Raw genomic sequence first — 13,303 nt, forward strand, 5'->3', positions numbered from 1 at the left:
TAAAAAGCTATATAGTTTAGAGAAAACAGAGGCTATCCAGGATTAGGAAAAACAGCACCCCATCTGTCCTCAGGCTCTGTGCGGTATTGCAGCTCAGTTCCATCGAAGTGAATGAAGCCAAGCTGTAATACACCACACAACCTGAGGACAGGGGTGGCGCTATTTTCAGAAGAAATGTTTTTTCTTTTTTTCTATTTCTGGATAACCCGTTTAAACCTATGATTCCGTATGCAGCTTTGCACGTCCTCACTCCCCAGAGAAACAGGCGAGACGTGACAGAGGCCTTATTGCTGATAGACGACAATTTAAAGATGAGCGAACTTACAGTAAATTCAATTCGTCACGAACTTCTCAGCTCGGCAGTTGATGACTTATCCTGCATAAATGAGTTCAGCTTTCAGGTGCTCCGGTGGGCTGGAAAAGGTGGATACAATCCTAGGAAAGAGTCTCCTAGGGCTGTATCCACCTTTTCCAGCCCCCGGGAGCACCTGAAAGCTGAACTAATTTATGCAGGAAAAGTCATCAACTGCCGAGCCGAGAAGTTCGTGACAAATCTAATTTACTGTAAATTCGCTCATCTCTAACGACAATCTATAACCCCACATAACCGTGTCATTCAGTAGGACATCTCCATGCCGAGTCTTTTCTAGCTTTTGCTGAAAAACTTAGCTTATTTTTCATAGCAAGGACATTTCCTACAGTTTTGTCATTGTTACATATTTCGAATACTGCACCTTAACATATATATGTGTATATGTATATACTGTACTGTGCACACAAGCTACAGTAGGATAAAGGTAATGGTAGAAACGAAAACATTACTGCCAGTAAACAGAGATTATCCGAAGCTTAGTCACTCAGGATTGCATGTAAAACTGCACTAACCCCGCAGGTTCAGAAAGGACACGACTTATCACACGTGTTATCAGGAAGGAAAGTGTCGCGTGAAGTGGTGATGCCTGTGACCGCTACAGAAATATTAAAAAAATAGCTCAAACTGCATATATCTCTGTTGTAATGTGAACAGTGGTCACCACTTTGTGTTTAAGGGTATTTTCACAAAGGCAAACCTCTGCTGCCAGTTTAGCCGCGGCACATTTAGTTGATTCCAGTGGAGTCTGCAGCTAATTTTCCGCTGCGTATTTGAAAGGGTGCGGGCTCTACTTGGCTATACGCAGCAGATTTTCCACGGAGGAATTTACGCTGCGGAAAATCTTCCGCAAGCCCCATTGAAGTCAGTAGGGACTGTGGCGGATTTTCCGCAGCGTAAATTCCGCTGCGGACAATCTGCTATGGACAGCCCAGAAGAGCCCGCCCACTTTCAAATACGCAGTGGGAAACCCGCAAAAAAATCCGCCAGAGTGAACGTACCCTTAGGGTGCGTTCACACGCTATTACTAGCAGCAGGTTGCCTGCTGCGGGAATCCCACCAATCACGGCGATGCCTGGCTTTAACCCCTTAGACACCGCAATCAAATTTAATTGTAGCATTTAAAATGCAAGTAAAAATGTCCAGGCAGCTCTGTGAAAGTAATAACACCTAATCTGCCAAATTCAGGACCTGGGAAAGTGTCTACTTCCCTCCCTCACAAGCGTCTAGATAAAGTGTATGTGGTAGAAGAGCTTTTCCCACCACAGCAGAGCTGCGCAAAATTCATCATCCTGCTGCACCTTCTTGATAAATAAGATGCACGCTAGTCAAACCCACCACCCAAATAAACGTGGGAAAATAGCTCTACCGTAGACATTCTTTGATAAATCTGTGCCATGGATTTTTCAGAATTGAAAGAAAATAAGTCAAAATAAATGTAAAATTAAGGGGCCGACACATTTCCACACAGATTCTTCTCACTGAACAGAATATAGTGTGCATCACATCTGCATCAATATACATGCACAGATCTATTTGCAGTGTGAACATGCCCTCAAAGGAAAGCTGGGCATTTAGAGCTGTGTCAGGGGTAAATTGGAACTTTGCAATCTCTCTCTTGGGCACAAACGCCCATTTAGAAATGCTGCTTTTACCTCTGCCAAGATCTCCCATGCAGCAGTACCCTCAGTATAGTAAAACCTGATCGCACCACCGTTACATTTCACGGTTGCCTTTAAATTCCTTGAATTCATCCTGGATTTATTTAACTCATACCTACTGTTCAGAGCCCTTACACTTCATCCTCCTCTAGGTTAATGCTCGTCTGGAATGAGGGATAGATAGATAGATAGATAGATAGATATATATATTTATTTATTACACCCGGCCCCTGCACGCACATAAGTCAGGGTCTGTAGTATTCAGCACTGCAGCTCATTTCTAGCCAAGGGCAAAATGCTTAGCGCTGCAAATATCTACAGATAATTTTATGACTCACAAACCATAAAGATAATAAGTGGAGCAGGTACAGGTTAACTGAATTACAGCTCTTCTACAGCGAAATAATACATATGAAAATCTTTACTAAGCAGAAGACCGGTCAATAATGGGCAATTTGCAGGCCATGCTAAGCACTATGGGGGACGCGGCTCGGCGACACTTTGATCAATCTAGGCCATTGATCCATCATCTTAGTCTTTAAAGGGGTTGTCCACTTTAGGATACTTCACCTGCAATGGGTCTCCCTCTTGGACCCTCACAGTTTATTTTTTGTGGTTATATCGGGGCCTATTCTGACCAAAACCCTGCAGTTCTACTAAACCGGACTTCCAACACATGCCACAGAGATCTATAGTGTGCTAAGTTTTGTTCTGAAGAATTGCTGGGGGTCTGGATATAACATCTGGAATACAGGCAGAGGTAAAGTACACCCATCTGAACAAGGCCTTAAAGGGGTACTCTGGCGCTAAGACTGATCGAGGGGGTCCCGCCGCTGGGGACCCCCGTGATCTTGCACGCAGCACCCCGGTTACAATCAATCCCCGGAGCATGTTTGTTCCGGGTCTGATTACTGGCGATCACGGGGTCCAGAGCATTGTGACATCACGGCTCCGCCCCCTCAATGCAAGCCTATGGGAGGGAGCGTGACATCTGTAATCAGACCCGGAACAAACATGCTCCGGGGACTGATTGTAACCTGGGTGCTGCGTGCAAGATCACGGGGGTCCCCAGCAGCGGGACCCCCGCGATCAGGCATCTTATCCCTTATCCTTTGGATAGGGGATAAGATGTCATAGCACCAGAGTACCCCTTTAAAGAGGTTTTCCCACAACTAACACATCACCTACCCACAGTATTTTATCAGTCAGGATCCTACTGCTGGGACCCCCACAGATCACGAGAATGCAGGTCCCGTGTTCCCCAACCTGTGTGCCTCCAGCTGTTGCAAGACTACAACTCCCAGCATAGATTCATAGAATGGAAAAGTGAACGACTCCAATCACAGATGACATCACTTGGTGTAACTGTATGTAATTACTGATATGGTCTGCGGAACCTGTGCAGAGCCAGGTCACCACTATATAGGCACTGTATGGGGGGATTTTAGTCTGTACAGTAACCCCCCGACCTACGACCCCGGCCCCGACATATGATAAAAAATCGACATACGATGCTTTTATATGTCGGGGCCATCGCATTAACTGCTATCCGACAGCACAAAATGCTTAAGCTGCTGTCGGATAGCAGTGTAATGTGCCCCAGCAGGTTCACTTACCTATTCCCGATGCTCCGGGTCCACTTCGCGATCCTCCGGTGTCTTGCGCATCTTCTCCAGGGTCCGGGCCTCGCTTTCCGGCGTCGTTATTACGTCACTACGCACGCCTCGCCGGCGCAGCAGCGTAATAACGTCACCAGAAAGCGAGGCCCAGACCCTGCAGAAGATGCGCAAGATACCGGAGGATCGCGAAGAAGACACCGGAGCAGCGGGACAGCATCGGGAGCCCCTGGGACAGCATCGGGAGCGGTGAGGACCTGGTGCGGAGCAGCGGGGACAGGTGAGTACAGCTTCCTATACTTTACATTGCACGGATCCCTCAACATACGATGGATTCGACAAACGATGGGTCGTTTGGAACGAATTACCATCGTATGTTGAGGGATCACTGTATACAGTGGTTTTATTCAGAATCAGGATGATATTAACCAGTGTAAGATTGGGACAAATCACACATGAGATATTCACTGCAAAAATGTTACCAGACCATGGCATACTGTATATACTCAAGTATAAGCCGACCCGAATATAAGCCGAGGCCCCTAATTTCACCCCAAAAACCCAGGAAAAGTTATTGACTCGACTATAAGACTAGGGTGGGAAATACATCATCCCGACCACGGTCATCATTCCCCCCCCCCCCCCCCCAATATCATCACCAGCTGTCAATCCCTTCTCAGTGGTCTTCAACCTGCGGACCTCCAGATGTTGCAAAACTACAACTGTCCGGGCATGCTGGGAGGTCCGCAGGTTGAAGACCACTGATAAAGGGATTGACAACCGGTGATGATATTGGGGGGGGGGGGGGGGGGGGGGAAATGATGACAGGCGGTGATGATGACAGGCGGTGATGATGTAGGGGGGGGGGGGGGGGGGGGGGGGATGATGTATTTCCCACCCTAGTCTTATAGTCGAGTCAATAACTTTTCCTGGGTTTTTGGGGTGAAATTAGGGGCCTCGGCTCATATTCGGGTCGGCTTATACTCGAGTATATACGGTATGCCATGGTCTGGTAACATTTTTGCAGTGAATATATCATGTGTGATTTGTCCCAATCTTACACCAGCCTAGACCTGGCTTACAAAACTGGTTGTGCACAGCATTTGAAAAAAGTCGCACATTTTGTAGCATAAAATATCACAGATGAGGAACCATACAATATGGTGCACTGAAAAAACGTGTACTAGCACCATACTTATCACCTGCAATTCAACCATTTGACAAATTTGGCACACATACACATTGCCACTACACAAATAAAAAGGTGGAAAAAAAATAGTTTGCCTATTTCACCCCTTATAATCTAGGCGCCTTTACTCCTCACCGACTATTTTATGTGTGACCGGACCCCTTACAGTCACAGAGGTCACTTTTTATGGCATGAGCACTTAGCTGAACAAACATTTGACAGAAGACCAATAATGTCACAGATTAGTCCTAGCACTCAATTCCAAAGGAGAACAAAGCAACTATTTTCCAATCTGAAAGTTGGCACCAAAAGGCATGCCCAAAAATGTCCTAGTGTGGACATGAACAAGAACTTGGTACTACAGATCCAGATGGGACAGCTCCTTATATTAAGGCTAAGGACTCCCTTGTTCTTCTCGAAAATCACGTGTCATATTTCCCCTTTAGGCCATGTTCACATGGCGGAATTCTGCCAAGCTTGCTTAACAGTATTTTGAAATTCCGCTGAATTGTAGTGGAATTCCACGTTCTCTAAACACAGAATTCTGCTGAAATTCAAGCCCATCGAGTGCAATGGGTTTCCGACTGCAATTCCCCAAATTTAACTGGTCTTTATTTTCCAGAACGCAGAAATTCCGCTGTATAAATGGGACATCACAATCCCATTTAAAGGAAAACGGTAACCAGTTTACCCGCACTAACCCAATACACTGGGTTATAGTGTGGGTGAACAGGAGACCAATGCGGGGTCTCGGACTGCTATACCTACCTAGTTATATCAGTCCGGAGCTCAAATCCCCCAAAGGTCCCCCCTCTTCCAGTGCTTACTTGCGCTTTGAGGCGCGCCCGCCAGCTAGATTTAAATATTCGGAAGCCCCGGTCACGTGACCGCTCAGTAGACACGAGCGCTCACTTGACCAGTGCTTATAAATATTCAAATCCAGCCGGCGGCCCACCTCAAAGCGTAAGTCAGCGCTGGAAGAGGGGGGACCTTTGGAGCTCCGGACTGCAGGTAGGTATATAATCAGATACTGGTGTATCGGGTTATAGTGCGGGTGAACGGGTGGCCGTTTTCCTTTATGTGAATGGGCAGCAAATATCGGCAGAATTTCCTGCTGAATTCCGCACAGAAATTCCGTCGTCTGAACATGGCCTTAGGGTTAATAAAGTCAATGGGTAGCAAAATAATATATGCAGCTGATTTCGCTAACCATTAACTTCCATATATGGAAAATATGAAGCAGCAAATATACAGCAAAATAAGGCACGGCTGACCCTACCCATATACAACCGGGTAGCTCTATTATGGGGGTAATATTGATCTCAGTCAAGCAGCACAATCATTAAAGGGGTATTCCAGGCCAAAACTTTTCTTTATGTATCAACTGGCTCCGGAAAGTTAAACAGATTTGTAAATTACTTCTATTAAAAAATCTTAATCCTTCCAATAGTTATTAGCTTCTGAAGTTGAGTTGTTGTTTTCTGTCTAACTGCTTTCTGATGACTCCCGTCCCGGGAGCTGTGTAGCTCCTATGGGGATATTTTCCCATCATGCACAGCTCCTGGGACGTGACATCATTATTGAGCAGTTAGACAGAAAACTTCAGAAGCTAATAACTATTGGAAGGATTAAGATTTTTTTAATAGAAGTAATTTACAAATTTGTTTAACTTTCCGGAGCCAGTTGATATATATAAAAAAAAGGTTTTGCCTGGAATACCCCTTTAAAGAAGTACTGCAGCCAAAATTTACTTATCCCCTATGCACAGGATAGGGGATAAGTAGCTGATCGCGGGGGGTCCGACCGTTGTGACCCCCTGCAATCTCTGGAATAGGACCCAGCTCTGAGTGAGGAGCATGAAATGTTCTATTATCTTATCTTAGAGGTGTTCTTGATTAGAAAGCCATGGCAGTATACTTTATATACTGTGATATAACCAGTAGCCGGGCTGCGGTGCTCACTGTCTGGCCTTCGCTACATCATGTGCAGTATCCTGTCTAGTTGTAGATGATTATTACATATAATTTTTTTTATTTTATTTTTTTTAATAGGAGGTTGTGGTATATATTGATCCATTTGTAAGAAGGGTCTTCTGGTTAAAGTGATCTCCCATCTATGATTATTATTTAAAGATGTATTGCAGCCAAAATGTATTTATCCCGTATCCACAAGACCCCGTGATCTCTAGAACAGGACCCCGGCTCTCTCAGTAAGAAGCGTGTGTCGCCTACGTGTAGACGGCACACATGCGATATGAGAGCGCCGCTGTATTTGGGTCTTTTTGGTGCTCCTATAGAAATCAATGGAGCGTGTGCGGTGGGATCATAGATAGGTGATCACTTTAACCAAAAGACCCTTCTTAGGGTGCTTTCACACTACGATTGTAGTGTACGGTTGCTGGATCCGGTTGGGAGGGGCGAAAACCGGCCGCTCCCGTATCCCAGCCGGATCCAGCCTGAACCCCATTCATTTCAATGAGCCGACCGGAGTCAAACGCTGACTCCGGTTGTCTCATTTTTGCCCCGTATACAGTTTTCTGACCGGACCTAAAACCGTGGTATACCACGGTTCTAGGTCCGGTCAGAAAACCGTATTCGGGGAAAAATGAGACAACCGGAGTCAGCGTTTGACTCCGGTCGGCTCATTGAAAGGAATTGGGTTCGGGCTGGATCCGGCTGGGATACGGGAGCGGACGGTTTTCGCCCCTCCCAACTGGATCCAGCAATCGTACACTACAAACGTAGTGTGAAAGCACCCTTACAAATGGATCAATATATGCCACAACCTTCTATTAAAAAAAAAATAATAATAAATTATATATTTATTATCTACAACTAGACTACAGCACATGATTCATGTAGCAAAGGCCAGACAGTGAGCACCGCAGCCCGGCTACTGGTTATATCACAGTATATAAAGTATACTGCCATGGATTTCTAATCAAGAACACCGAGGAATCTCTTAGATAAGATAGTAGAACATTTCATGACATGGCATTCTGAGGAAGAAGTCAAAGAATACTCTATGGTATGCACAGCATGGGAAAAAAAAAGTGCCGCCACAATCACAAAAGGTGTATGCCACCTAATACTGCGATGACGATTTAAACCAGGGCACGCAAAATAGCATTAGGGAGTTAACGCGCCGTGTCTTTAAAATAAACATTAGTCCATCAGCCCTAATCTCCTTTCACAAAGGCCAGTGCTGGGACATGGATCACCGACAATTCTACACATATCTAATTGAATTATTCGCATTGGGGACAGTATGGTCAACGTTGAGTGGTCTGATATTTACATTTCCTTGTCCTTTTTTTAAGTCTGATACCGGAAACACTGCACGACCATAGTCCCCCCCCCCCCCCCCCCCCCCCAAATCTAAAACGCCCATTGCTGTGCTGGCTGCTATTTTGAGGGCGATAAACACTGACTCATAGGAGATGACGACTCAGTGATGGGATCATGTTCTCCAGAAGGCCAATGCTCTTACAGATAACGTAAATCATCCCACCTTCATAATCTGAGATTATAAAAATACCTATATATAAACAAAACAGGGAAAACAACTATAAAAAGCCCGGAGTGCAACGCAGCCGAAAGGGTCTGGCATAGGCTGCTGGATGACGCCGGTTCTTGGAAACTACAAGTCTGAGCAAGGACTCGGTAGCCAATTTGTTACTGAGCTTTCTGTGATCTGTAGTTACTCCAGACAGTAACTATGTATAAATCTAGGTTTTCTAAACAGAGTGCGTCCACTTGTTGCAAAACTACAACTCCCAGCATGCCCGGACAGCCATCGGCTGTCCGTGCATGCTGGGAGTTGTAGTTTTGCAACAAGTGGATGCACTCTGTTTAGAAAACACTGGTCAAACTTGTATAGGAACAGACAATAAAGGGTATGTATACATTGTTCTTCTGACGTGTCAAGTAGCATCTCGGAGGGTCCAGGCATTAGAACTATCACCAACCAACATCTACAAAAAAAAAAAAAGGGACTATCACTCTCAACATCCCTTGGCGCTAGTAACATGGGGATACCCTTGTGAGTCTAAGCTGGTCACACACAATAGATACATGTCAGCTGAAAGAGGATGACCACGTAGTGTATATGGGGCCCTTGACTCTTCTCCGACAGAAGACTTTGCAGAGAGAATGATCAGGCATGTTGGCTTTCAACTGCCCCATCCATTTCGTCACAGGAAGATAATCCAGTCCCAGGAGGTGTCTGGCAGCCGATATCTCCTCTCCCCTTTGTGTATGGAGGGATCAGGAGAGATGGCTGTCAGCAGTGGTCTTCAAACTGTGGACTTCAAAGCTGCTGCAAAACGAAATCTCCCAGCATGCCCAGACAGCTGTTGGGGCATGCTGGGAGTTGTAGTTTTGCTACATCTAGAGGTTGACAGTTTGGAGACCACTGCTCTAGAGGTATCATTTTTACATGTTCAGTTTCAGGGTATGTTCAAAAGAAGCGGATATATATATATATATATATATATATATATATATATATATATTTTTTTTTTATTTTTTTTATTATATTATATATATTTATTATATTATATATTTTTTTTTAATATACATATACATATTTTTTTTAATCTTCTGATATATGTGGCATATATTGCTTCTATAACCTGTGACTCACTGGAGAACCACAGGTTGGAGAACGCTGGTCTAAGATGAGTTGGTTATTGTAATCATTGATGTTCTTCAACGCAGAACATGTACTCTGACCCAGCTTTTCCATACTCCTGATTGGCAAACCCATCCAAATATGCAGACATAGGTTGGAGGAATATATCTAGCTGCATATAGACAGGGCTGTCATTAGAGCTACACTAACACACACACATATATATATATATATATATATTTGAGGGATCGACCGATTATCGGTTTGGCCGATATTATCAGCCGATATTCACGATTTTGGACATTATTGGTATCGGCAATTACCTTGCCGATAAAGTCACGCCCCCCGCCTCCCCGGACAGAGACCGCCGCTGCCCCATTGCCTCCCCCATCCCCTCCCTCATCCCCGGTTTTATAATTACCTGTTCCCGGGGTCCGCCCTACTTCTGGCTCCTGCGACGTCCTACGGGGGAAACAGCCGATAACTTATACCGATATTCCCGTATAAATTATCGGTTATCGGCCTGAAAGGTCACAGATTATCGGTATCGGCCCTAAAAAAATCTATATCGGTCGATCCCTAATATATATATATATATATATATATATATATATATATATATATATATATATATATATATATTATATATACACACACACACACGCTATATATACACTATATATTTTTAATTATTTAATTAACTTATTTATGTCTTTGTATAGTACACGAAGATAAATTAAGAACTGCAGTGCCATGTAAATAAAAACCACAGCTATTGCGTATTGATAGCACAACACAAGGCAAATGGCAAACCCAGCTCTGCGACGAATTTGAATTTTGGATATGAATTTTAAAAAGTGCCTCAACACCACATATCTAAAGTAAGAAAATCGTCATTATTTGGTGAACGCGAAGCGTGAAGTGACGCTGAATGGCCGCTTCTCTGCGCTATTTTTGGTAAGGAGGGATCACAATTTGTTCCAAGGCTAAAAGAACCAATTGTTCTGTCTCCAACATTTGTGTTACATGAAATGTGACATCTTAAATTGCAATATAAGGGCAAAACAATGCAGGGGAAGCCAGCTGTGGTTAAAGAAAACCGCACTTGTGTGATGACTACAACCGTAACTTGGGAGTGCTGCCAGTTATTGGGCCGTCAGCATGAGTCACTGGAACAGTCATTTTCCCTCCTGTACATGACTTTGAGGTTGTTCTGTACTATGTAACCCCCATCACCCCTCCAAGGAGATTAACTGCGGCTGCCACACGCAATAAATCAAAAACCCCAACAGTCAAGCATTGTGAAAGCACGGTCTGGTCTGCGGAGCTCGCACTCTATGGGGGAGATTGATCAAAACCTGTCCAGTTGCCCATAGCAACCAATCAGATCGCTTCTTTCATTTTTAACAAGGCCTCTGCAAAATGAAAGAAGCCATCTGATTGGTTGCTATGGGCAACTGGGCAACTTTTGATAAATCTCCCCCTATAATCACATGCAATCGTGTTAGATTGTTTGACATTTGCTGCTTCTACTGACAGCAAACTATATTGGGGATATACCAACATACATACGTCCTGACTGTAAATCAGTGTTTCCCAACCAGGGTGCCTCCAGCTGTTGCAAAACTACAACTCCCAGCATGCCTGGACAGCCTTCGGCTGTCCAGGCATGCTGGGAGTTGTAGTTTTGCAACAGCTGGAGGCACCCTGGTTGGGAAACACTGATGTAAAGCACTGGGGTGAAACACAAATTAGACATGATAGTCTGCAGATTATTCGTAGGATCCAAACATTACAACCACTTGATAGTAAAGCTCTGCAGAATATGTTGGTGCCATATCTGTATATTTTTATTATTCCCCTAGACCAGTGGTGTTCAACCTGCGGACCTCCAGATGTTGCAAAACTACAACTCCCAGCATGCCTGGACAGCCGTTGGCTGTCCGGGCATGCTGGGAGTTGTAGTTTTGCAACATCTGGAGGTCCGCAGGTTGGAGACCACTGCCCTAGACGGTAAAGCACAACAGTATACCTTGATGCTTTGTAAATATACACTACTTTTAATAGAAAAGCTCTTTGGTATATGTTGGTGCCATATCACTATTGTGGTATTACTTCTCTTGATTGTGAAGCACTACAGCAATGTTTCCCAACCAGTGTGCCTCCAGCTGTTGCAAAACTACAACTCCCAGTATGCCCAGACAGCAGAAGGCTATCCGGGCATACTGGCAGTTGTAGTTTTGCAAAACCATTTAGTATATATTGGTGCCATAAGAACAGATCACACTGGGAGTTGTTGTTATGCAACAGCTGGAGGCACCCTGGTTGGGAAACACTGGTGTACTCTGTGGGGTTTTACAATTTGGAACAGTAATAACATCATTTTGATATAGCACCAACATAGACCGAAGTGCGTTACTTTTAAGAGGAAGCAGTGATATGAATGTACCTCCAATATCTAACATTATATAAGAGAGCGCAGTGTTTCTCAAGCAGTGTGCCTCCAGCTGTTGCAAAACTACAACTTCCAACATACTGTTGCAACCATTTCCCAGCATGCCCGGACAGCCAGACATACTGCTGGGAGTTGTAGTTTTTCTATATAGACGTCATATAGTAGTGCCATACCAATATATAGTTATACCCACAGCGGGTAAAGTTCTGCTCTACAGTATGTGTTGGTGTCATCTATACAGTATGGGTTGGTGAGATATAGATAGATAGATAGATAGATAGATAGATAGAGAGAGAGAGAGTTGTGAAAGGACCGCAGCACTCGAATATATATATATATATATATATATTTTTTTTTTATTTTTTTATTTTTTATTTTCTGCCTACAAAGTTAAGCTAAGTTACTAAATCTGCAAGATTGTACAATACTGTAGTATAGGTTGATGCCATATCTATATACTGGTATCACTGCCCAGATCAGTGTGCCAAGGCTGTCCAGGCATGCTGGGAGTTGTAGTTTTGCAACAGCTGGAGGCACACTGGTTGGGAAACACTGTGCTCTCTTATATAATGTTAGATATTGGAGGTACATTCATATCATTGCTTCCTCTTCGGTCTATGTTGGTGCTATTTCAAAATGATGTTATTACTGTTCCAAATTGTAAAACACCACAGAGTACACCAGTGTTTCCCAACCAGGGTGCCTCCAGCTGTTGCAAAACAACAACTCCCAGTGTGATATGTTAATATGGCACCAACATATACTAAATGGTTTTGCAAAACTACAACTCCCAGCATGCCCGGACAGCCGAAGGCTGTCCGGGCATGCTGGGAGTTGTAGTTTTGAAACAGCTGGAGGCACACTGGTTGGGAAACAATGGCGTACACATAGGTGCTATACTAATACACACTATTACCATTTAGTATATGTTGGTGCCATATGAACATATCCAACACTTCCAAAGCACTGCAGTATATGTTGGTGCCATTTTTGACAGCACTGCAGTATAGGTTGGCGCTATAAAAGTATTAGTAATATAAAAACATTATTATTTTTGTTGTGAACAATAACAATAAACAACAAGATACAATGTAACAAATGAAGATGCAACAAACAAGTCTGAGCGCACACCCTGACAATAACAAAGTCTGCAACCTAGTTTCACTCCCCCACCCTGCTCCATTGTGACAGCTCAGGTTGGAGCCCCCTCCAGGGTAGTGCAGACCCCCATTTCCTGTAAGTACCCCCTCCCCAATCCCCGGGGGCAGGGCAGATAACCCCCAGCTGTGTCATGTCACAGTGCCAGCTCCACATACAGCATTACCTCATTGCTATCAGGTCTGATCACAATCCCAGACATCCCCCCCAGTCTGCTCCACA

At 44.2% G+C, this 13,303-nt stretch overlaps 1 protein-coding gene across 6 annotated transcripts in view; it reads right to left on the reverse strand.

The window, feature by feature from the left end:
* Nucleotides 1–13,303, reverse strand: part of NRIP1 (nuclear receptor interacting protein 1) — a 113,146-nt gene that overhangs the window by 79,873 nt on the left and 19,970 nt on the right. For 2 of the 6 annotated variants that reach the window (XM_056559402.1, XM_056559395.1), the window contains exon 1: nucleotides 10,574–10,795. The exons of the other annotated variants lie outside the window; for them this stretch is intronic. The gene's annotated coding sequence lies outside the window, so the exon portion shown is untranslated. Of the gene's footprint in view, nucleotides 1–10,573; nucleotides 10,796–13,303 lie in introns of those variants that run through there. 6 annotated transcript variants of the gene reach the window in all.

Source organism: Hyla sarda, chromosome 2 (assembly GCF_029499605.1).
Source record: "Hyla sarda isolate aHylSar1 chromosome 2, aHylSar1.hap1, whole genome shotgun sequence".
Classification (NCBI taxonomy): domain Eukaryota; kingdom Metazoa; phylum Chordata; class Amphibia; order Anura; family Hylidae; genus Hyla; species Hyla sarda.